We start from the raw sequence: 24,443 nt of genomic DNA on the forward strand, positions 1-24,443 counted from the left end.
TGTTCACTACTTCCTCATGTCAGGACTGACACATGAAGAACAAAGCTCTTTATGTATTAATACATTCTTCAAGAAAAATAACTTATGAATAGAGCCAAAACAAGCCCACAGTTTTTTCAGAAGAAACCTGTGGTTGTTGGGCAGTATGGTGCCACTTTGCATGTGAGGCTGAAACCTCAATGCAATTTACGAAAGAACTGGCGGCATTCATATCAGACTCGGGGAAGTGCATTCGTTCCAAGGCTCTATTCCCATGGAAAATATGCCTTTGTAGTATTTTCAAAACATGAAGTACTGCAACCAAAAGCAATCTGAAGGGTTTTGTTACATGCTTAGCAGTTGAGCTGAAGGGTTTCAAAAAGGCGATATAGCCTAAACAGTGTGAAAAGCAGAATTAAAAGCATTAGTCTCAGCACAAAAATATAATGGCTATGAGGTGATAAGGAAATGACCATTGGGATACTGTATACCCTAGTATAGTGGGTTTAAAAATCCACTGAAGGAAGAAAGAGCAGGAAGTGATTGATTAGTATGAATTGGCCATAGAAATGAGCAGATGCTAATCTCCTGGGGTTGTATAGTAGAAGGCACCAACCCAACCTGCCAAGAATGCCACTGGCTGAGCAATTTTTTGATGCATTTGTTTCTGCCTTGTTCAGAATGGGTATATGAAAAGCAAGAACACACTGAGAGCTTGTGTCTGTGCTGTGTTCTCCTGCACGCATGCAAACTTGGGTATCAGAAGGGTTGAGAACATTAAAGAAAACATGAGATACTCTTTTATTACCTGTATTCAATACCTGTTGCAGATTTGGACTTCTAAATGATTAATTTTTTTGTTTCAGTGATGCTGTTTAGATATTGTTCATTATTTCAACTTACCATTGCTAAGGCACTATACAGTTCTATTCTGGTGATTTCCGAGATAACGCTTATTTTATGTTTCCATATGTATGAGTTTGTGTAATACACTCTTCTTTCCTATCCCTGTATGAGTTTGTGTAATACTCTTTTTTCCTATCCTGGTATGAGTTTGTATAACACACTCTTTTTTCCTATCCCTGTATGAGTTTGTGTAATACACTCTTTTTTTTTTTCCCCATCCCTGTATGAATTTGTGTAATACACTCTTCTTTTCTATCCCTAAATTAAATCAGCACTCTGGTTTTGACAGGAAGATGCTTAACTTCGTCAAGCATCCTATAAACTCTTTTATAAATCTGCCTTCTAATAGTGGGTGGCTGTATAAGAAATGCTAAATTCAAGGATTTTTAGAGGTACTTGAGATCTTACAAGGGATCCTCAGCACCACATAAAAATAACTTATGAAAGATTGTGAATAAAAGGATGAATTTCAACAGCATGCTCCTTATACAGGCATATTTTATTAAGTAATTGCCATCTCTCTCTTTTTCTCAGGTAGCTTCACTCTAAGATTCTCTGTTTCACTGACATAGTTGTTTATGCTTCACGCTCAATCATAACTTGCATTCAGTTAGCCAGTCAAAAAATGGTTGTGGTCTTTCAGTCTCCTCTTCTGTCACCACTGCTTGGACTGTCATCTTGGATTATTTGAAAGGGTCAAAAGAAGGAGTTTGGATGTGTACTCACACCGTGTATTCTTCAAGAAAAACGCTACTTCTGCATTTAGGTGCATAGAACTGAAAGATGATAATGAAATAAGCTTCAAGCAGTAGATTAGGTTAGACTAGATTAGGCCAATTGTTCCAACGTCAGCAGCAGAGATAAACAGAAGCCTAAGTCTTTCATGCTGGGTTTACTATCATGTTTTAGAGTGCAGTGACAACAGAGGTGGTGGAAGCCACATCCCCGGGAGTTTTTAAAGCCAGGCTGGATGTGGCTGTGAGCAATCTGACCTAGTGGTGAGTGTCCCTGCCCATGGCAGGAGGGTTGGAACTAGGTGATCCTGGAGGTCCCTTCCAACCCTGACAATTCTGTGAACAGTGATAGATGTCAAGATGGTTAAGGACACTTAAGTCCATCAAAATCTATTACCTGCATAGATAGAATAGAATAGAATAGACCAGACCAGACCAGGTTGGAAGAGACCCTCAAGATCGTGTCCAACCTATCATCCAACACCACCTAATCAACTAAACCATGGTACTTTATTTTCTCACATTTATTATAAACATCTTGTTCTAGTTAACCTTAGTTAGACATTCAGAGGAAATTTAAAGTTTTTGTGCTTCTGAAGATGTTTAAGCAGTGGACACATGTAATTGTGATACATGACCCTTCAGACTGAAGGCAAGGTCTTTTCAGTTGAATTCAGCGTATGAATTTCTTTGTTTTGACTCTTTGCATGTGAAATTACCAAGTGTTTGGAACAGGTGAGGGTTGTATTGCAAGCTGTTCTTCCACAAATTTGCATAATTCCATAAAAACTTGGGATTTTATAAAACATCTGTTATGGCAAGTCTTTGGGCCTAAACCAGAAGATAGGGCTTATAGTTGTCCGAGTAGACCAGAGCTTATACGTGACTCACAGATTGAAAATGAGTCTGTGCTTTTCACTTGTAGATGTGTTGCAGATCTTCAGATGTGTAAGGATCTGCCCAGCCGGTGTTTGAAGTACTGCCTATAATTATTTAATGTAGCTTCCTGTGTGCTAAATATTATTATTTAGCATTATTAAGCATTGTGTAGGTGTTTGGAGAGGGTTAAAAGCTTTGGTGTAGTATTCTGAGGATGAAGACACAGTAGGTGTGGAGCTTCTTGGGCTGGTAATTGGGTGGTGGGTGAGCATAAGCAGGAAATGCAGGCAGCATGTGGGTGTGTTGTTGATGAGGAGATAGTCCAACTGCTAAGATGGTATGCTGGAATAAAGACAAAGGGAACTTAATTTATCCCCTGAGCACCAGTATTAACTTATGCCTGACACTCTCTTTACCCCATCCTCTCACACAACTTGTGATCGGTTTCTTCTTTTGTGAAAAACAAGCACTACCCTTTCAAATGCTCTGCCTGCTTTGTCCCTCAGAAGTAGTCTTGGACCTCTTCCTTCAGGCGTTGCAGCTACTTAGAAGGTTGTAGTCAGAAGCAAAAAACAAACTCCTAGTGCTGTGCCAAAACAAAATTGAAACCAAAACAAACAACAAATAACAAACCAACCAAAAAACAAACCACCCAAAAGAAAACCCCCAATCCCTAAAGCCAAACAAGAGAAAACCAATACTGACTAAATGTTTCATATGAAAAGATTTAAGTTCACCTCCTGTGTTTCCAGGATTAGCTGGCATAATGAGGTCATCCTGCTGCTACTAGTGATTTGGAGAGCACCTGTTGGTGACTTTTCCTCTGAAAAAAGCAGCATCTTTGATTTGCTTCACTATGAATTATGTTGGACCTAAAGAAGTCTTGTGTGCTCTGCAGGTACAGATTAAAATCTGACAGCCAGGGATAGCTCAGGTGTTTTCTTTAAACCTTTCATAATTTTAATATTCTTCTTCTAATTTGGGGAGCACTGAACAGAATTTGTCTTTTACCAAAATAGAGACTGTCCATTGATTTCATTGATGTTGATTCAGTGAAGTGAGTCTTTTGTTTTTTGGCTTCATCACTGTGCTGGAATGGATCTTCCAAAAATATGGGAATAAAAATTCCTTGAGGCTGTATTAATTTACCTCATGGCTCTTGTGCCTTTCAGAGAGAAGCAGAGAAGGTCACCATGAGTGAGGTTTGGGTCTTTGGTCTGCATGGCAGTCTTGGTGTTCACAGGCAGGAAAGCAATCAGCAGTCCACCTGCATTACTATGCAAACAGTGGACCTCAGTGGCAACAAGCTGCTTTGCAGTGAGCAGATGCATACAGATGTCCTAATGCTATGGTCATGCTGACCACTCCCTTTTGGAGGAAGGTTTTGCATCAGTTCTTCATCATCTTTGCCAAAGAATTCCGGGACCACACAAGACAGATATTTTTATTGAGACTTTTGAACATGTCCAGAGAAGGGCAACTAAGCTGGTGAGAGGCCACGAGCACAAGCCCTATGAGGAGAGGCTGAGGGAGCTGGGGTTGCTTAGCCTGGAGAAGGGGAGGCTCAGGGGCGACCTTATTGCTGTCTACAACTACCTGAAAGGAGGTTGTAGCCAGGTGGGATTTGGTCTCTTCTCCCAGGCAATCAGCACCAGAACAAGAGGACACAGTCTCAAGCTGTGCCGGGGGAAGTTTAGGCTTGAGGTGAGGAGAAAGTTCTTCACAGAGAGAGTTGTTAGCCATTGGAATGTGCTGCCCAGGCAGGTGGTTGAGTCGCCGTCCCTGGAGGTGTTCAAGAGGGGATTGGACGTGGCACTTGGTGCCATGGTTTAGTAGTCATGAGGTCTTTCGTGACAGGTTGGACTTGATGACCCTTGAGGTCTTTTCCAACCTTATTGATTCTATGATTCAATAATTTGAGCTTGTTGAAATACTGCTGAAGTTAGTGTGGTTAATGTAGCTGATTAAATTCTAAATACAGGGACTCTATTGCCTCCGTTTTGAACATCAGAGGAACAGTTTGAGGATGTAGCCAAGTATCATACTCTGTAGGCTCAGATGTATCATATTAGTGTCAGTGTTGCTATGAGACATCAGCCATCAGTAGTCAGTAGAAAATTGTTCCCATTTACCAGTCTTGCTTCAACTTCTTAGTTGAATGTCGAGCCTCCTTGTGAGATCAGTCATCATTTATGGAATAAAATACAGGCTAAAACTTCCCATCAGTGCAAGTCAGCACATCTTGTGTTATCATCAGAGCTACAACAGACACATGCTCATTAAAGTTCGGTCTCTTTGGCATGAGAAGCTTTCTGTGAGACTGAAATATTCTGCTGAAGCATTTTTAATGTTGGAAGTCAGGAGTGATGGATTTCTGTTACTGAAAGGCAGCAAAAATAGTTTATTGTGCACATTAGAACTACAGTTTAAGTTCTGGCTTCTTTGAGCATGCTTTTCATGCTACCAAAACACCGTGCATGTATACTGCTGGGGAGCATAATACTTTGAGCATTATTTCATCAATGATAAAATATTTTACAGTTAATTAAAAAAACAAATAAACAAACACAAAAAAGGGCAAGCTTTACTAGTCTGAGCATCTTTAGTGTGTGATAATGATACAGCACTTTATAGCAGACTATAAAAATCCAGACTAGAGCTTTAGGAATCATGCAGTTTTGTTTTACTGTTTAATAATTGTTCAATTGAAATTGAGTGTGAGGTTCCTAAAAAACCAATTTAATGACCTTAGAAAAATACAAGTTTATGAAAATGTACCCCCACACCTTTACAGAAGATTGAAATTTCTGTGGGCAGATTGTGGCTCTTATCCTCAGAAGGAATTTTTGCACGTTACTGCTGCTAAAAGCAGCTGTGGCATTTGCAGTCCTCCCCTAAGCCACGTTCGTTTCTACGTTTCACATCGGTATCCTCTTACAGCAGTACCTACAGAAGTACAAAGTGCTGGAGTGAACCAGAATCAGCAAATCGGATCACATCAGATAAGCCAAATCAAACTATTTATAGCTGATGCTATTACTTGATGTGGTTCTTCATCATAGTAAAGGTATTCCTAATGTCAGCCAGCTTCAGTTCTCAATCAAATATCTAGGTCCATCATGGATTTCCCTTTTAAAGCAGATAGCTCGCTATGATTTTATGGCATAGCTACTACTAATAAAAAAGTCTAGGTCATTTCATTGTGATGGTAGATGTTTAATCATATTGTCTTTGGAAGTGTAGTTCTAATATATTGTGTGTTTCTGAGTCCTGACAAAGTGCTGTGTTTTTAGGCATATTGTTTGCTGTGGGTAAATCCTAGGTTTTAGCCAAGCCTCTGCTTCAATTTATACTTGTTCAAGTGAAAGTAACTGGGGTTATGCCAGCAGGCCGACCCCCTTGCAGAGCACCAGGTCATGCTGCCAGGTTTCCAATGGAACAGAGAAAAAGAATAGAATCCTTGAAACCATTTGTACTTTTTTATTTCAGAGAATCAAAGAATCACAGAATGGTAGGGGTAGGAAGGGACCTCCAGAGATCATCTAGTGCAGCCCCTCTGCTGAAGTAGGAATAGCTTTAACTGTTAGCTGTAACTTTTGTCAACTGGAATAGCTTGCAGGAGTCCTTCATGTAGACCAGTCTCCAGAATCATGCTAGCTGTTCCACAGGCTCCTAATGAAAAGGCACTCTGGACCTTATAAACCCAGTGAATGAGAATTAACTCCAGTGAAGATATCACCTCATAGGCCATATTTATTATGAAAACCGCAGTGTGTTGGAGTGCTCTAGAAACAATAAATATTTTATCATTATTTATAAACTATGTCAGTGCACTGTGATGTCCTCAAAAAGTATATCCAGAGGTACATGAGGAAAACCAAAGTAAAAGACTGGTGATATCTCAGATAATTGATACAGCTGTCAGTACAGAGATGGTTCTTTCTAAAGTATGGAAATAGATTGACGCTTGGCAGAAGAGATTAAAATGTAACAAACAAAATCTCTATCAGCTCTGCCATTTTTTGCAGGGAATTGTCATTTGCTCAGCAAGCAAAAGGATTTCACAAAACTTGTTAAGTGAAAAAAATATTTTTAAACACTGTTACTGAAGCAGTTATTGATGGGTTTATTTGGTAGTGTCATGACTGAAGGCAAATATCAGTGTCAATGCTAAATAATTTTGGATAGCGAAGCATTTTAATCACAAATGCATACAAGTCTGCAAAATACCTTCTCTGTCTTGGGGGGGTTAGTGCAGAGCAGGTGAGAAGTGTAGCAATTTCATAGTATCAGTCAGGATTGGAAGGGACCACAAGGATCATCTAGTTCCAACCCCCCTGCCATGGGCAGGGACACCCCACACTAGATCAGGCTGGCCAGAGCCTTGTCCAGCCTGGTCTTAAACACCTCCAGGGATGGTGCCTCAACCACCTCCCTGGACAACCCATTCCAGGGCTTCACCACTCTCATGGTGAAGAACTTCCTCCTCATATCCAGCCTGAACCTCCTTAATCCATTGGAAAGAAGGCTCACTCCCAGAGAGGAGCGAGTCCAACACCCTGGTGAATGGTTCTGAGGTTTGGCATCTTTTGTCCTGCTCCCTAAAATCCCCAGGGGTTGGAGACATGGTCCCAGATCATGGAGCAGGGCTGCCCATCCCAGAGTCTTTTCCCAAACGTTTATTCCCTGATATTTTTATGAGCCTTAGGTGTATGAGTGGGTTGAGGAGAGCTCAGAGTTGACTACTGCATTCAAATTACACTACAGTTCTTTGATTTACTGTCACTCTTGTTGGCTGTTGTGGTTTGCTTTTTGCAGACATTGGCACTTAACAATCAACAGATTGTTTGCACAGATTAGCCACCTATTTCCCAGAGCACACCAAACCTATGCTGTTGTTTGGGACAAACAGCTAATTGAAGTTTGTCTGTTGCTGCAGCAAAGTGTCAATTACAGTTCACCGTCCTGTGCTCGCAGCTCTGATTTATTTTCAGCCAAAATAATTCTAAAGGAGATTGGAATTGTGTGCTATGTAGAAGCCGCTGCCCTGTTGTGGTGGGTCTTGAGCAGTTAATCAGGCAGACTTCTTCACAAGCCTCCAGAGTCTTGTGCACATGCTTAATTGCCTAGTTCTAAGTAGTTTCAAGTGTTCAGATTGCTTTGTTGCTCATTTCAGCTGAATCGTGAAGAATATAGTAGAGTTAAAGCATCTGAGGAAGGTGGATGAATTTGAGTATGCCAGTGCTCAGAAACTAGAAAGGATAAGCTGATGTTACCCGCTGGATGAAAATGGGCTTGAAGGCATGTACCACATTCTCTCCTTTTACACATCCTGCAGAACATGCCGATAGTGGGAGCGGATTGTGGCAGCTTCGCTCATCCTCTTACATTCAGACTCGCGACAACATTACTTACCCCAACACAGAGCTGCAATCTTTCCTCTGAAGATCTAAACATCTCTGTAGTACCAAGAAGGAAAATCACACTGCTTTTAAAGAGATAGATTCCCTTAAACTAATACACAGATAGCAGCCCTGAGCACAAAGATTCTTTTTAAACATCTTCCTGTACTCTTGGAAATCCTCCCTATTGGAAATACGAGAAATTGAGGAAATACACTAGTTTATCATGGACAGTTCCCCTTTGGGAAATGATAACCAAGACTAGTTCTGCCTATTTATATGGCCTGAGTAGTTGTCAGACTATTAGTCTCAATTTACTGTCATATCTACACCATCTCTGAAACCCCACTTCCAGTTAACCATTAGTCTTTCTTAGATTCTTTTCCTGGCTGTCATTCCTCTTTGTTGTTGTTGTTTGCATTTTTGGTTTTGTTTTGTTGTTGTTCTGTCCTTTCTTCTTGCAGATGCATTCTGTAATCTTTGGGCACTCAACTGCCTCATAACTTATTCTGGTATGTAATTTATCAATATATGTCTTTCTCTATTTCCTCTAAAGATGTCATGGCTAAGTGCAGATTCAAGGGGAAAAAGACTGCACAAGATTGAGCAGGAGAGATATTGAGCCCATATTGCATAGGAGAGTCACCATGCCATCACTGGCTGGGCTGCCTTGGAAGCCACAGGGGGAAAGGGGGAAGGGGCTGGGAGTTGTGGCCATACTGGGATGCAATTAAGAGATTGGAGTAGATCTGTATTTTGATTCTGTAAAAAGTCTGAGGGAACCCTATGTTCTTTTCCTTGAGTCAAAAGGATACATTGCCTTCCTGTGCCAGCAGCAAACCCAAATACATGAAGTATGTTTGTGCATACAAAGTCATTTGAATCTAAAGAGGCAATCACACAAACAAATCAAATTCTGCTTTTGTTTATACACTTCTAAAAATGGAACAACTCCACAGTCGTGTACATTGCAATTATCCTTAAGCGTACGTTGTAATTATCAATTACTCCTTTCATATCTAGATATCTCTTTCATATCTAGATATAGCTCTTTGCTAGTTCTATGTAATCCATGAACTACTGTTCTTAACAAAATAAACTACCCAGGCTTGCAGTTATTGTGTGGCAGAGATGATCAAAAGCATTTAGGTGGTAATAAAGAAACATTTTTAGGGATAGTTTCTTCCTTGTAACCAGCAGCAAATGCAATACGAAAAGCCTAATGGAAATGAGAATACAATATGAAGTATAATGGTTCTAAATCATACATTGGTGACAAGGCAGCATAGCTGCAGAAGTATTATACCATGAAGTGATAAATTTGGAACCTCTTCTGCAGCTTGCCAGGAGTTTTCAAGTAGTCATACCAAGTTTATAGGACAGAAAATGAAATGCAGTCTTTTAACCAAATTGGCTAAAATGCACTCTTAATAAAACAACATTAATGATAACAAAACACCTACACATGAATATATTTTTATTCCTCTTTTAACCTGTCTGCTCATTTTATTTACAGTCTTCACTGTACATTAATAATCAAATGCTGGGAATAAATCACATGCTGTATCTCCTACCTACTTTTTATCCCTATGACTCCTGATCAGCTGTCTTACCTGTGTAACAGATTGCTATATTGCCTTCAAACCCATCTACTTTATAGCATCTGTCAATTTGCTGTTGAGTTCCAGAACATGAAACACTGTCACTTATGTCAGTCCCTTCAAAATCAATATGAGTTCAAAATGTTTATTTAATCTGTACTTTGGAGGAGAGCCTAACTATTTCACACCAAACTGTAAATGTAATCAGTGGTCTTGGCCTAATAATCCCACCTCATGTTAAGCCCTCCTGTGTTCTTGGCTCTTTCTGTGAGCCACAAGTAAGCAGACTAACTATTGTGTATAATGCAGGATATTTTTTCATAGGTTCACTCAGCATGTGTCATAAGGAATTAGAGGATTATCCTCCCTCATGTATTTTTTGAAACAGAATTAGATATTCAGGGCAGTAATTTACCAAATACTGCGTTACTTGGTCCTACTTTAATTTTTCCAGATTGACTTTTTCAGAAGCCTCAGGTTGCCTCTAATTCAAGGCCAGCCATGCATTATCACATGCACATAAACATTTGGATGTACTGAATTCATGCTCAGATTTTAAATGTTTGCATTTAACTTTCTAATGTACATGGCAGGTAAGATGCATAATGGGTAGGATCTAAATAGCTGCTTGCAGTCCTACCTACCTAATCTGTGCAGAGTTGCATAAGTGGGCATATAAAGCACACATTCCTCAATCTGTCTCTGCACAAATGGACCAAAAAAGGTGGCTTGATCACAGCTTTTCTGATCAAGAGTGTTTAGCATGGTATTTGTTTGGTTTTTTTTTGCAGGGGCTTTCCCTCCTCTAGAACTAGTTCATTAAGAGTTGCACGTATCTAAGTTCATAGAATCATAGAATCAACCAGGTTGGAAGAGACCTCCAACATTATCCAGTCCAACCGATCACGCAGCCCTATCCAATCAACTAGACCATAGCACTGAGTGCCTCATCCAGGCTTTTCTTGAAGATATCCAGGGATGGCAACTCCACCACCTCCCTGGGCAGCACATGCCAGTGGCAAATCACTCTCTCTGTGACAAACTTCTTCCTAATATCCAGTCTGAACTTCCCCTGGCACAACTTGAGACTGTGTCCCCTCCTTCTGTTGCTGGTTGCCTGGGAGAACAGACCAACCCCTACCTGTCTAAAACCTCCCTTCTGGTAGTTATAGACGGCAATAAGGTCTCCCCTGAGCCTCCTCTTCTCCAGGCTAAACAACCCCAGTTCCCTCAGCCTCTCCTCATAGGGCTTGTGCTCCAGATCCCTCACCAGTTTCGTCTCCCTTCTCTGGACACAGTCCAGTACCTCAACATCTCTCTTGAATTGAGGGGCCCAGAACTGGACACAGTACTCAAGTTCAATTCTTGAAGACCATGACGTGATGAATTCTATGTCACTGTGCTATTCTGCATGCTTCAATCACATATGCACAGTAATTATCTGGTTCTACAGGCAAATTTAGGGATCTGGTCCTTCAGGGAACTCAGTGCTCATACACAATTTCAGAAGTCAAATGCAAATTCAGGAAGGGTGGTCCCTTTTTTCCCCTACTGATTTTGTGCTTAATTAGTTTGACAAATTCTTGCAACTGCTTGCTCGCTCATCAAGCATCGCCCTAACCCCTATTACTTTTGATTAAGATTTCTTGATTGTTCCTAAGGATCCAGTCACGGTTATTTTTAGATGAGAAATTCAGTTGTTACAGGCACAACAGAAAAAGGTTTAGATAAAAAACAACGCCCCATCTATATACCCAGCGAACAGCTTAATGAGGATACTTATGAATCATTAATTAAGCAGAGGCTTTTCACCTTCAGGCGTATGGCTGGGATGCAGTGTTGTGTTTAGCAGCAGTACAGACCTTTGGTGAGAGAGCTCTGGTCTTTGGGAGCTGAGCTGGTTGTCCTGGGTCCACATCACAGGGACAGCCCCTAAACTACAAGTCATGCTGGCTCATATGAATGTAACAGAGGACTGGGCTCTGGTGTTTCATGAACATTTAAAGAGAGCAACTGGCAGTGCTGCAGCTCCAAATAGTCTCCAAGCCAGTGAGGCACATCTGCTCAGATATGCTCAGCAAGTCCTCATTTATCATCTGCTGCCCTTTGTTATGTACAAAGCCTGTTGTAGTGAGTGCAATTACATTCATCCATGCACGGCACATCAGAAATGTGATGTCCTGTGCTGTTCAAGTGGTCACTGAGTGTGAGCAGCATAGTGATAGCCCAGATTCCTTTTAAGGATGCTGTTCTCAAACGCTAGAGAGGCCAGCCCCATCTTGGCCACTGCACATGGCATCTCTTAAACCTATTAAATTCACTTCTCACTGGAGCATTTCAGTGCTGGTGAGCAGATGCAGCAACATACGTTAATATACAATAGACACAACCTGCATTTTATATATTTTTTTTTTTTCATCCCTTATCTCTGGTAAAACTGTCTTAGTTCTGACTTGCAACCCACTGCTCTGGTGGGGGTAGGGGTAACACAAGAAGTCATGTTGGTGCTGCAGTCAGCGCACACCAGATGTACCTTTTTGGAACGCTTCCTCTCTGGAAACTTCAGGACAACATATTGACACTGAAACCTGCTAGTAAAACAAAAGCTGATGCTTGGGAGTGTTAGATGGATCTGAGTAGGTAGATCACAGAAAACTACCCCTCACTTGGTCTGTTTTCTACTTGCCTCAGCTCAGTCCAGCACTATTAATGGAATCATTATGCACTCAGGGAAATGTTTGCCACCAACTGTCATCAATCAAGATTCTCTTCAGATAGCACTCTCAAGATATTTTTCTAGGTGAAACTTTCTAATCTCTGTCGTGAAACCCACTAAAGGATGTTAAAATTTGGTAGCATAGGGCACCTTTAAAATTTTTCTTGCAGACTTTTCAGTAGGGTTGGAAAAATCTGAGGATATAGGAGGACTGTCCCTTTTCAACTGAGCAGTTTGTCGCAGGAAAGTAAATGATTGGTATGGGGAAACATCCTGAGTGCTTTGCAACGTTATAAACCTATATCCCAATAATTCCTCAATCTCTTCGATGAAGTGCACTGCCTGAGGTGCAAATTAGTGCCACTTTTGTGCATTGAACCTGTCCTCTTCAGAGAAGAAGTGTTCCAGAACCACCTCCTCATTTCAAAAATACTACAGACTAGTTGTGTCAGTATTGACCTGAGCTAGATTAAACTAGCTACCTCAGAATATGAGGCTGTATAACCCATTAATAATCCCCTGGACTATTCAGTCTTCCACAATATAATACTTCAGAAAGTAGGCAAACTAGTCACACCAAATCTTCAAAAGCTTCTTCCAGTGTAGCATGGAAACCTTGCAAAATATACCCAAAGTGATCCTGTTGATCTCCATTACTTGCATCGTTAGCATTCATTTATATTTGCTGGCTTCTTGAATTTAAACATAAAGAGAAGCCTTCTGTGAATAATTTGTGTGAGGAAACAAAGGAAGATCATAGCCTGTGAATACAATTTTGCATAATCTGGTAATTATTTGCATAATCTGGTTATTATAGGCTGAGGTTTGTTTTAATAGGGTTATAATTGTTAAACATCTAAAATTCACAGTGCTTTTTGTGTCAAAGAAATTCTTTCAGCGATGGAAAAAAACAACAAACCTCTCAGTACTTCTTACTGATCTCAAATTTGAGGCCAGGAGTTACTCTGGAAGTTAACTTTTCATTTTCACTTGCTGCTGCCTGGCCAGTGGAAGGGAGAATTCCTGTTGGTGAAGTGGGATCAGAACAAGAAGGAATAAGGCACCTTTCTAATAAGGCCATAGAATCATAGAACAATGAGAGGTTGGAAGGGACCTCCAGAGATCATCGAGTCCAACCCCCCTGCCAAAAGCAGGATCACCCAGGGTAGTCCCCACAGGAATGCATCCAGGTGGGTTTTGAAAGTCTCCAGAGAAGGAGACTCCACAACCTCTCTGGAGAGCCTGTTGCAGTGCTCTGTCACCCTCACTGTAAAGAAGTGTCTCCTCATGTTGAGGTGAAACCTTCCATGTGCAAGTTTGTAACCATTTCTCCTTGTCTTGTTACTGCGCACCCCTGAAAATATTTTGGCCCCTATACTTGACAGCCACCCCTCAGATATTTGTAGATGTTGAGCACATCCCCTTTCAACCTTCTCTTCTCAAGGGTAAACAGCCCCAGGGCTCTCAGACTCCTTTCATAGGGGAAATGCTCAAGACCCCTAATCATCCTTGTGGCTCTCCTTTGGATTGTCTCCCACAGGTCCCTGTCTCTCCTGAACCATGATTCGGCGGACTCCCCTTACACAAATGTTTCTCTGCTTATTTGGATAGCTTTGTTAACTACAGGGTAGGTGGTGTGTGAGAGAGCAGTGTTCACATGTAAATCATGGGTATGGAAAAGGCCACTACGGTGTCATCTGTTAAAGTATAGTCCACTATAATATAGCCCATTAAAGAGAAATAGTGTTAGGATTTCACTTGTGTTTTTGAGAAGGGATGATTCTCTCCTGCTGTCCTGATATTTTCCTGAAGCAGGGAAGGAATGAATGTAGGATGCCACGTCAATGTCTTTCCCAAGTATTGACTTTTAAGATCCATACTGCAAGGGCCAGAAGGATGATCAGAGGGCTGGAGCACCTCTCCTATGAGGACAGACTGAGGTACTTGGGGCTGTTCAGTCTGGAAATGAGAAGACTCCGAGGAGACCTAATTGTGGCCTTCCAATATCTTAAGGGGACCTACAAGAAACCTGGAGAGAGAGCTTTTAGGGTGTCAGGGAGTGATAGGACTGGGGGGAATGGAACAAAAATAGAAATGGGTAGATTCAGATTGGATGTTAGGAAGAAGTCCTTCCCCATGAGGGTGGTGAGACACTGGCACAGGTTGCCCAGGGAGGTGGTGGAAGCCTTATCCCTGGGGGTTTTTAAGGCCAGACTGGCTGTGGCTCTGAGCAACCTGATTCAGTGTGATGTGTCCCTGGAACTAGATGATGATTGAGGTCCCTTCCAACCCTAACAATTCTATGATTCTAATAATGTTTAGGAAGCTGACAGGACAAGCCAAGGTCTAGCTTAGCTAATGGAGACCTGTGGACAAGACCAACTGCATGAAAGTTTGGTTTTTTACCCCCAATTATGACTCAGATCTGTTCAAACACATGCTCTTTGTAGAAAAGAAAATGCCAACAATCAAAATTGTGTGATATTAATTCACTTTCAAGAGTTAGAATGCTATCAGAATTTGTTAATCACGAATACTAACAGTGAATTTTAATACCTTTCTACAAAAACATAAAAGCATATATTCTAATGAAGATAAAAATAGGTTATTATAGACACAGCTAGCAGCTATGCTTGAAGTTGAAGTTGTCTTGCATTCTGCATTTTAAAAAATTCCTGTGTGCAGCAACTTTGAACTTTGCCAAAACATTAACTGTTTGGGTGAAATTTTTCATGGCTCTGGCTGAATTCTTGCAGAATAACTGCTTGTCAAAACCCCACAGTCAGCCATAACCTGTTTTTTCTTATAGATTCTTATGGATTGGCCTTCCAGTATCTTAAGGGGGCTACAAGAAAGCTGGTGAGGGACCTTTTAGGGTGTCAGGTAGGGATAGGACTAGGGGGAATGGAACAAAACTAGAAATGGGTAGATTGAGATTGGATGTTAGGAAGAAGTTCTTCCCCATGAGGGTGGTGAGACACTGGCACAGGTTGCCCAGGGAAGTGGTTGGAAGCCTCATCCCTGGAGGTTTTTATGGCCACTCTGGATGTGGCTCTGGGCAACCTGCTCTAGTGCGAGGTGTCCCTGCCTATGGCAGGGGGCTGGGAACTAGATAATCCTTGAGGTCCCTTCCAACCCTGACAATTCTTTGATTCACCTTAGTAAATTTGAGTGCATTATATAAAAAATTGTAACCCTCCAATATTTTTCTTCTGAATGATATTTTCAGTGCTAAAAAAAAATACAGATACTGAGGCAAGTACTGCTGTGAATTGTCTTAAATTTCAGTCATGCCAGTTCTGGGGATACATCTGTGCACCTGCAGAATTCAGCTAAAGGATTAGAGGAAGAGGGAGAAAATGCTTTAAATTTTTATCTCAGTGGCACTTCAGGAGAGCTGGTTGTGCCAATAATGCAAAACTCACCAATTGATCCAAATAACAGCTGTTCAGGATTGAATTACTTTAAAAGAACAAAACAAAACAAACCCCACGTGTCTCTAAGTCATGTTTTAAACAGCCACACAACTGCAGAGGTAAGGAAACTAATATATTGAGCTTGAAATGTATAAGCATTGAGGAATGGAGGATATAGCTGTGTGATGGGTGCTCAACTAAGTAGTTATTGTCTTCTACCTGTTTCTGTAAGGTTGCTTTAGCATCTGCAGCCTTTGCTTTTGCTTCCCTCTAAATGCAGTGAAGTTGCTTGTTGTCTGAAGTTGATTAGAGGGCTGGAGCTCCTCTCCTATGAGAACAGACTGAGGGAACTGGGGCTATTCAGTCTGGAGAAGAGAAGGCTCTGAGGAGACCTAATTGTTGCCTTCCAGTATCTGAAGGGGGCCTAAAAGAAAGCTGGGGAGGGACTTTCTAGGGTGTCAGAGAGTGATTGGACTGGGGGGAATGGAGCAAAACTAGAAACAGCTAGATGGATATTGGATGTTAGGAAGAAGTTGTTCCCCATGAGGGTGGTGAGACGCTGGAACAGGTTGCCCTTGGAGGTGGTGGAAGCCTCGTCCCTGGAGGTTTTTAAGGCCAGACTGGATGTGGCTCTGAGCGACCTGATGTAGTGTGAGGTGTCCCTGCCCATGGCAGGGGGTGTTGGAACTGGATGATCATTGATGTCTCTTCCAACACTGACAATTCTGTGATTCTATGAAGTATCTTCAAAACCTTTAAGGCTTTCTGTGTTTTCTCTCTAGCCATGCCAGTTCTCACAAGGCACACATTCATACACGTACGTACAGTTAATGAAGAGAAAAGTCTGAAATGTTTTTAGTCACTTAACCAAAAGCAGATGCTCATGGTCATTCTGTTCCCTCCCTTTGTAAAATTTATGAGTGAATGCAGTGCTCAAGAGACCAGCAGTAATATCACTTGCTTAAGGTTGGTGTAGCACAAACAGTAGTTTCCTGTAATGCTTAACGCTCAAGGCCTCATGTAGACTGGTGCTCAAGCAAGCTTGCTTGATCTTTCCTTCCAGCTGCAGAACCAGAGGACACCACCCCTGGTCCTGCTGGCCTGAACACAGAGGCAACATGTGATGTTGTTTACTTAATCTGTAACAGGCTGCCCAGGGAGATGGTAGAGGCTCCATCCCTGGAGGTTTTTAAGGCCAGGCTTGATGTGGCTCTGAGCAGCCTGATCTAGTGTGAGGTGTCCCTGCCCATGGCAGGTGGCTTGGAACTAGATGATCCTTGATGTCGCTTCCAACCCTGACAATTCTATGATTCTGTCTCTTTGACTTACTGACCACTTCAATCTGGATGTTTCATGAGGCTGACCAGTGCAGTGAGGATCCCTATTGAGATCTCTCCCTGCTACTCTGATTTTAGCTTGTGAGGCTTTCTTAGCAAAGAGTCCCAGTCCAACACTGTCTTGTCATCTGCCTGGTGTGGAAAAAAGCTTCCCTTTAAGGAGCAGCTTTATTGCATGCCTGCCCAGCACAGAGCAGCTGCCCTCCACCCAAGGCACACCTGGAGGTGTGAGATGTGACGTAGGGCTGGTGTAGCTGCATGATCATGGTGCCTGCTTTCAAGGCTCATTAGTGCAAGGCAGGCCTGTGGTGTTCTGGCTGAACTGCTTTTAGTCCCCGAGTAGCCGTGGCTGACAGCTGCTCAGGAGTGTTTACACCACACTCCAATGCACCACGTAGCCCAGTCTAATAGGGGAGGTGGGTACTTCATCTGCTGCCAAACAGAACAACTTTGTTTGCATATTTGGACATGCAAGGGCACACACTTCAGTCTGTGAAAGTGTTGTGGGATCTGTAATTCTTCAGTGGCTTAGGTTTGTTCAAAATTAAAAGCTGAGTATGTCTTTTATGTGGGGCTGTAATGACTTTGTGTTGATGCAGCGTTCTTTAGAAGCTGTTCAGTGCCTGACAGCCACCTGCTACATGTAACTGCTATGTATGACACTGGGGTGATAGTCATGGTGAATCACTAGGGAAATGAGTTTTAATAATAAAATCCCAAACAACTCAATTCTGAATTATATGGCTGTTCAGTTTTATAACTAGAGGGGAAAAAAATGAAGAAGAAGAAATCCTAGGCAGCCTAAGCCGTTGAGATATTAACCTAACAAAACTTACTCTGTCTATGCTTTTTAGCATTCTGTTTTCTCCTCTGCCCTTCTTAATGCAAAAATATTTGCTTGAGGCAAATCCATAAAAAGACCATATTAGGAGAATTGCATAATATCTCCTAAAAATAGGAAGCAAGAATCTAGGACTACAGAAATTCGTTTTACTCAGATAAATGAATGACTGAACATGAAAACAAAATTGTTAGCAAGTTGCTGCACTGCCATGAAAGGTAAGTCAGTCAGATCAGTTGCTTTGGCTGGGTGTCGTATTTTGTGCTGTGCTCACTAGGAGACTAATTGCTTGAAAATAAATATTTGAAGATCTGTGTGTCTGGTCCTTGTAAGCTGTTTGATCAGTTTGGTGTTTCTGATAGGATCTGTTTTTCATAAAACCTGTAAGACTGCAGTTAGGCAGTTTGTGTGCTATATTGTCTCAGCCATATAAGTGCAGTGGGAGATGAGGCTTAATTAGGTATCATCTTTACTAACGTAAGGTTGTGGGAGTGGTCCAGGAATAATTCATACACTGCAGGTCACCTTTCTTTCTTCCAACACTTTATTCTGCTTATTTTGGGAGGGTTACTCCCAGGCCCCACACCTTACACCCCCCACCCCCCCCCCAAATAAAATTTACTCATCATTTCAGGATTTGAAGAAGTTGGAGGGAGGAGGATTTCTTCTACCTGCATTGGACTTGGACAGCTAATAGGCCTGTTTATCATATTTCTAAAGTCAGGTCTGCTGCTAAGTATGTTTCTAGCTACAGCTATCAAGAGACACAAGTATCTGCACTGGACACCTGTCAGAGCAGGACTAATTCAATCCATCCTTACCCAGTGGTCTGAGGGAAGGACATTGCTCACAGCCTACCTGGCTCTGTCCAGAAGAGGCTGAGCAGTACTCCTCAGTTGGTGACTAGAGTTTGAGAGCTGGCTCTAGCCGATCAGGGATCTGTGTCTGTCCCTGCCTCTCTTCCTAGAGGATTCCTCATGCCTGCTCTGGGGTAAAGACTTCTTTTCAATCCCTTTTCCTCCTTGGAAATGTTCTCAGGAGACGCACCATGCCTTTTTCCTTTCCCTGACCAGAAGACAAACCTCCCTGTTTGCCTTCCATCCCATGTTTCTGATGCTTAAGTACTCAAAACTATAAATAACCTACAAGTGCTGAAGCATGTGTATGTGTGTGTTCCCTTAAGAAAGCCGGAGCTTTGTGAAGGTAATCTGAAGTTGCCCACTGAGAAAGTAGCCGTCTGCTAGTTTTGGATGGGACTTCACTCATGATTTCTGAATGTTCAAACTGGCAAACCAGAGGATGCCTGGGCCCAAAGGACTTCTGGACTCTGCCACCCTGCCCAGGCATGTGAAAACCAGACATGACTCTTGCAGGAGAATGGGAACAAACTGTGGTTTTTAGGACTGGTAGAAAACTGTAGGGGACAGGAGTTTGGGCCTGGGAGGTGATGGGATATGAAGGGATTGGCTGATTAACTGTTCATTGCACTGTACTGCAGCCTGTAAAACTCTGTGTGTGATAATTGGTTTGCTTTATTTGATGTCTCTTAGCTGAAAATTTTGTGATTGGATTCTCAGACTTGTGCCAGCAGTGTCCTGGCATTGCTCATTTTTAAAAGGTCCTTGCTTCCCTGTGCAAAGTGGGATGACAGCACTGTAATTCTTTTATGCAGAATGATGACTGATAATTTCGTGCCCCAAGCTTGCATTTTGAGGGCTGATTCAGCAGAGAATAAAAGAAAAGGGGGAAGAGAAAAAAAAGGGCAGAAAAAAAGATTTGACTTCTTTTTTATAGGATTGTACAAAGCTGACTTTTTATAGCAAAAATAGCTTTGCACCCTGGTTGTGTGGTATGAGTCTCAAATTACTCTGTGCTGAATTGGATCCTTCTTTTAGTGGCCTGTGTCTCTGACCCCACACTTTGCTTATCTTCCCTGTTGAAAGTAATTTATACTCCAGCATGCCATAGTATCACTGTGCTAATAAGAAAATACTATTGACAGTTGTGATAGATGCACCCACTGCTTAGTGAGTGCAGGAGAGTTAAACTGATTGCATTTTTACAGTCTGTGTATTGCTCTGCTTATTGTTTGTGTGCCCTGCTGTTAGAAAAACAGGTTAGTTGCATAGTAAATCTCTCTGATCAACACCAAAAAATAAAGAGCAAAAAGAGCCACCACCCTCATATGTTAACAGCTAATTCAGAAGCATGGTCATTTGAAGGCTGTATTCTGGGGGATTTGTCCCTCTTCTTTAGAAAGATGATGTTAATGTAGGCATAACTAATCAGGCATCTCAAGAGAGGACAAAGGCACACTCATTAAAATTAGCTGAAAAAGCAACCCACATAACAGGTGTCTAGTGTAATGATACTTCTGGTGTCTCTCACTCTAATGTCTTAAGCAATATGTTCCAGAAAGCACAGCAGACCCAAAGCGTGTCGCTAACAGCCAAGGCCTGGTTTCTGGAGTCCCTATTACAGGTGGGATCTGGAGGTGCTGCAACATGTCCAGAGAAGGGCCACAAGGATGAGCAGAGGGCTGGAGCTCCTCTCCAATGAGGACAGACTGAGGGATTTGGGGCTATTCAGTCTGGAGAGGAGAAGGCTCCGAGGAGACCTAATTGTGGCCTTCCAGTATCTGAAGTGGGCTACAAGAAAGCTGGGGAGGGACTTTTTAGGGTGTCAGGGAGTGATAGGACTGGGGGAATGGAAACAAAATCTAGAAACAGGTAGATTCAGATTGGATGTCAGGAAGAAGTTCTTCTCCATGAGGGTGGTGAGACACTGGAACAGGTTGCCCTTGGAGGTGGTGGAAGCCTCCTCTCTGGAGGTTTTTAAGGCCAGGCTGGATGTGGCTCTAAGCAACCTGCTGTAGTTCCTGCCAATAGCAGGGTGGTTGGAACTAGATGATCCTTGAGGTCCCTTCCAAGCCTAACAGTTCTATGATTCTATGGATGCTCACTCTGTGCCTGTTTGGGTTCATGTCTGATGAATTTATTTCCCTTGTTGTGCTTCTTTCCACCCCTCCCTCCAAATTAAAGCTCACCTCTATTTGGAGCTGTCCCCAGTCAGACCTTTCCCTTGCTGTGAGTAACACAGATATGCATGCTGTAGTAGATACATAAAAATACTGCTGGATGACAAGCCATAAATAATGTGTGTACTGGCTCCTTGTGAGATACCACTGCAGTGTTTAATGCATTTATTAACCATGTAGTGCTATGATTTATAGAAGCTGGATGCATAATTGCAAGATAGCATTTCTGGGAATACATCCAGGGCTATAGTGTCTGCAAGGGACAGAGGCAGAGCAATCTGGGGGGTGGGAAGCAGGGAGCAACTAGGTTTGGCAGGATGTTATGGTAGTTATTAAGTGCAGGACAAGAGAAGACCTGATTGGGATGTACCAGAGCAAGGACATATGATTCAGGTCTTTTAGGAGCCATTTGGATTAGAAAGAAACATGGAGGACCACAGAGTCCTGTGTCTGGAGAAATGTCTCTTTATGCAATATTCCTTCTTTCAGAACACTGCTAGCTTCTCTGTGGGTCCTGATTCTCCTTTCTTGTAAGGAAAGAAAGAAGTAGAACTTTGCTTCAGTCCATGAGAGTTGTTTTTCTGTCTGGGCATGCAGTTGATTTGTCTACCAGCCCTTGACTAAGTCCGGCACTTTGAATGGATCTCTTCTCCTGGGTGGACAGCACCAGAATAAAAGGACATAGTCTCAAGCTGTGCCAGGGGAGGTTTAGGCTGGATGTTCAGAAGTTCTTCACAGAAAGAGATATTGGCCACTGGAATGCGCTGCCCAGGGAGGTGGTGGAGTCACCATCCCTGGAGGTGTTTAGGAAGAGACTGGATGGGGTGCTTGGTGCCATGGTTTAGTTGATCAGATAGTGTTGGATGATAGGTTGGACTTGATGATCTCCAAGGTTTTTTCCTACCTGGTCTGGTCTATTCTATTCTATTCTATTCTATTCTATTCTATTCTATTCTATTCTATTCTATTCTATTCTATTCTATTCTATTCATTGCAAAGGCCAAAGCAAGGCTTGCGTGAGTAATGTACAGGATGCTAAGCTCACCAGGAGGTGTGTGAATATGATTATCTCTAAATACCACTTGCTGCTTGTGCTACCACAGTGATGAGGTTCATCTTACATTTTTACATGTTCATTTTTACAGCATAGAAAAGCACAAGTGAGTGCAAGGCTGTTGGCAGTATGGGGGCAGCTTTGCCAGAGTAGCCCACGTTAGTGAATTGCAATTCCCTGCGAAGCCAGGGCGAGGGTCAGTCCATCTTACAGAACTTTGCTTTAGAGTTGGAGGCATGTCACAGCTGTATGTGTAAGTCATTGGCAAATGCTATTTTACCTCAGTAAAAAAGAACTCATAGGTCTTTCCATATATTTAGCTGGTTATTTTAAGCTGCTTTTCTTTCACTGTTTTGGGGGGTTTGGTTGGTTGGTTTTTAATTACTACTTTTATCATCCCAGCTCCACTTGTGAGTTTTTGTTGTTGTTTAATGATGAAATTCCCATAGATCTTTTTGTCACCAGGTGAGAGCTTTGCATTAACATTTGAAAAAACCCCAAACCAACCCAATAGTTTGACTATAGACTTTTTAGCCACTTAAGTGTTTCATTTTTCTCCTGTGAAATTAGGTGCTTCCAGCACATTCAAGGGTACTGTCTTGCCTATACATTAAGTATATAGGATACATGAGAGTGAATCATAGACTCAAAGAATGGTTTGGGTTGGAAGGGACCATCAAGGTCATCTAGTTCCAACTCCTCCCTGTCATGGGCAGGAACACCTTCAACTAGACCACGTTGCTCAAGGCCTTGCCCAGCCTGGCCTTGGGGACATCCACAACCTCCCTGGACAACCTGTTCCAGTGTCTCACTACTATCACTGTAAAGAATTTTTTCCCTAATTTCCAGTGTAAATCTGCCCTCCTCAATTCATTCCCACTCATCCTGTCACTATAAACCCTTGTAATAAGTGCCCCACCACTGAAATCACAGGATCACAGGGGTTGGAAGGGACCTCTGGAGATCAAGTCCACCCCCCCCCAGCTTCCTTCCAGGCCCCCTTCAGGTCCTAGACTCTTTGACATCTTGCATAATGAACAACTCTCATTTCCCAAATGTGTTGATGGGTGTACATATTCCCTGTCAGAATTGTCTGCAGCAGTACCTGATGGGCACACATTTCTATTGTTTCATTTTTTTTTAGGATAATGGAAGATGTTATAAATATCTCCCGGTCTGGGTGCATAGCCTCCAAAGCCCTGGGTTTTTTTTAACTCTGATAAGGTGTTCACTCACTGCTCAAGAGTAGGGCACTAAGAATTTTCCCCTTAGGTTGTAATTAAAAGACATACATTTTCTGTAGCACTCTGTTCAACATGTGCAGGTTTTTTCCCATTACTTGTGATTTAGTGATGCACTGTTGTATTATAGTAGTGCAGCCTATGCCAGCACTTCCATTATAACCACTTTCTACAGGTTTATAACTCAACAGTAAAAATGTACTCTTCCAATTGGAAACTTGGCATATAATGTCTCATCTCATCCTCAAAAAATGATAGTTTTTTGTTCTTTTCTTTCCCTTCACCTTCCTTCCACCAAAAGAGGTTGGATTTTTGCTGTGTTTTAAATGGGAGATACTGTCCTTTCTGTTTTCATAAGAGAAAAGCCTGCCCTGATTATTAAAATAACCTTTTCATATCTAAGAAGGGAGGACTTTATAATGCAGGATACATGTGAATAAGTGTTGTTGATGTTAGAAGGATTACAATAAGTTAATGGAAAGAGAGAACTATTACCTCCCCAATGAAAGCAAGGCTATATTGATCAATGCCATTGAAAAGCTTGTTTTTATGTGTTGATTTTGATTCTAGCTGTTGATTTTACCCTTAAAATAGCATCCTCAAAGGAAAACAGGTTTTAGCTGCTGCACACTATTGTGTATGGAGTAAAGGAAGACTTTACTGCCTATAGACAAAATAATGATATTTTTCTCTTTTCTCATTTGAGAAGCTCAGCAAAGAAGGAATTTCAATTCTAACTTTGGTATTGAGGCCAAAGCACCAATGTTTCCGAATGTGTGGGTGGAACAGGTTGCCCAGGGAGGTGGCAGAAGCCCCATCCCTGAAAGTTTGTAAGCCCATGCTGGATGGGGCTCTGAGCAACATGATCCAGTGTGAGGTGTCCCTGCCCATGGCAGAGACATGACAGGGAGGTTGGAACTGGATGATCCTTGAGGTCCCTTCCAATGCAGACAGTTCTGTGATTTGGTGACTAGGAAATTTAGCACTGAATGACAAAGAAATATGAGGTTTGTACGTCCTTACACTGTCAAGATCTGAACCTCTGAATGTGAGGCCTCATCTGCAGCATCACATTTCAGTTCAATGTAGTAGGGGTGTTTAGCTATCTAAAAACAAAATCAGGACTGAAATGCTATTTCTCCTTTACCTGCCTCCATGGAGCTAGCCATTTAGGAGGTAAAATCTACCCAGCTACCATTAAAAGACAGTTACAGCACCACTGCAAACATAGAAGGGAACCTTCACTGTCTTGTGTCTTCTTGTAGCAAATTTGCTTCCAGGTATTTCTTTTCCCATTTTC

General features: G+C 42.0%; 1 protein-coding gene across 1 annotated transcript in view; it reads left to right on the plus strand.

The window, feature by feature from the left end:
* GFRA1 (GDNF family receptor alpha 1) overlaps positions 1–24,443 on the plus strand; it is a 178,013-nt gene that overhangs the window by 148,281 nt on the left and 5,289 nt on the right. The window lies entirely within an intron of this gene.

This window comes from Melanerpes formicivorus, unplaced genomic scaffold, assembly GCF_026170545.1.
Source record: "Melanerpes formicivorus ecotype bairdi unplaced genomic scaffold, bMelFor1.0.p_v2 SCAF_6, whole genome shotgun sequence".
In the NCBI taxonomy this organism is placed as follows: domain Eukaryota; kingdom Metazoa; phylum Chordata; class Aves; order Piciformes; family Picidae; genus Melanerpes; species Melanerpes formicivorus.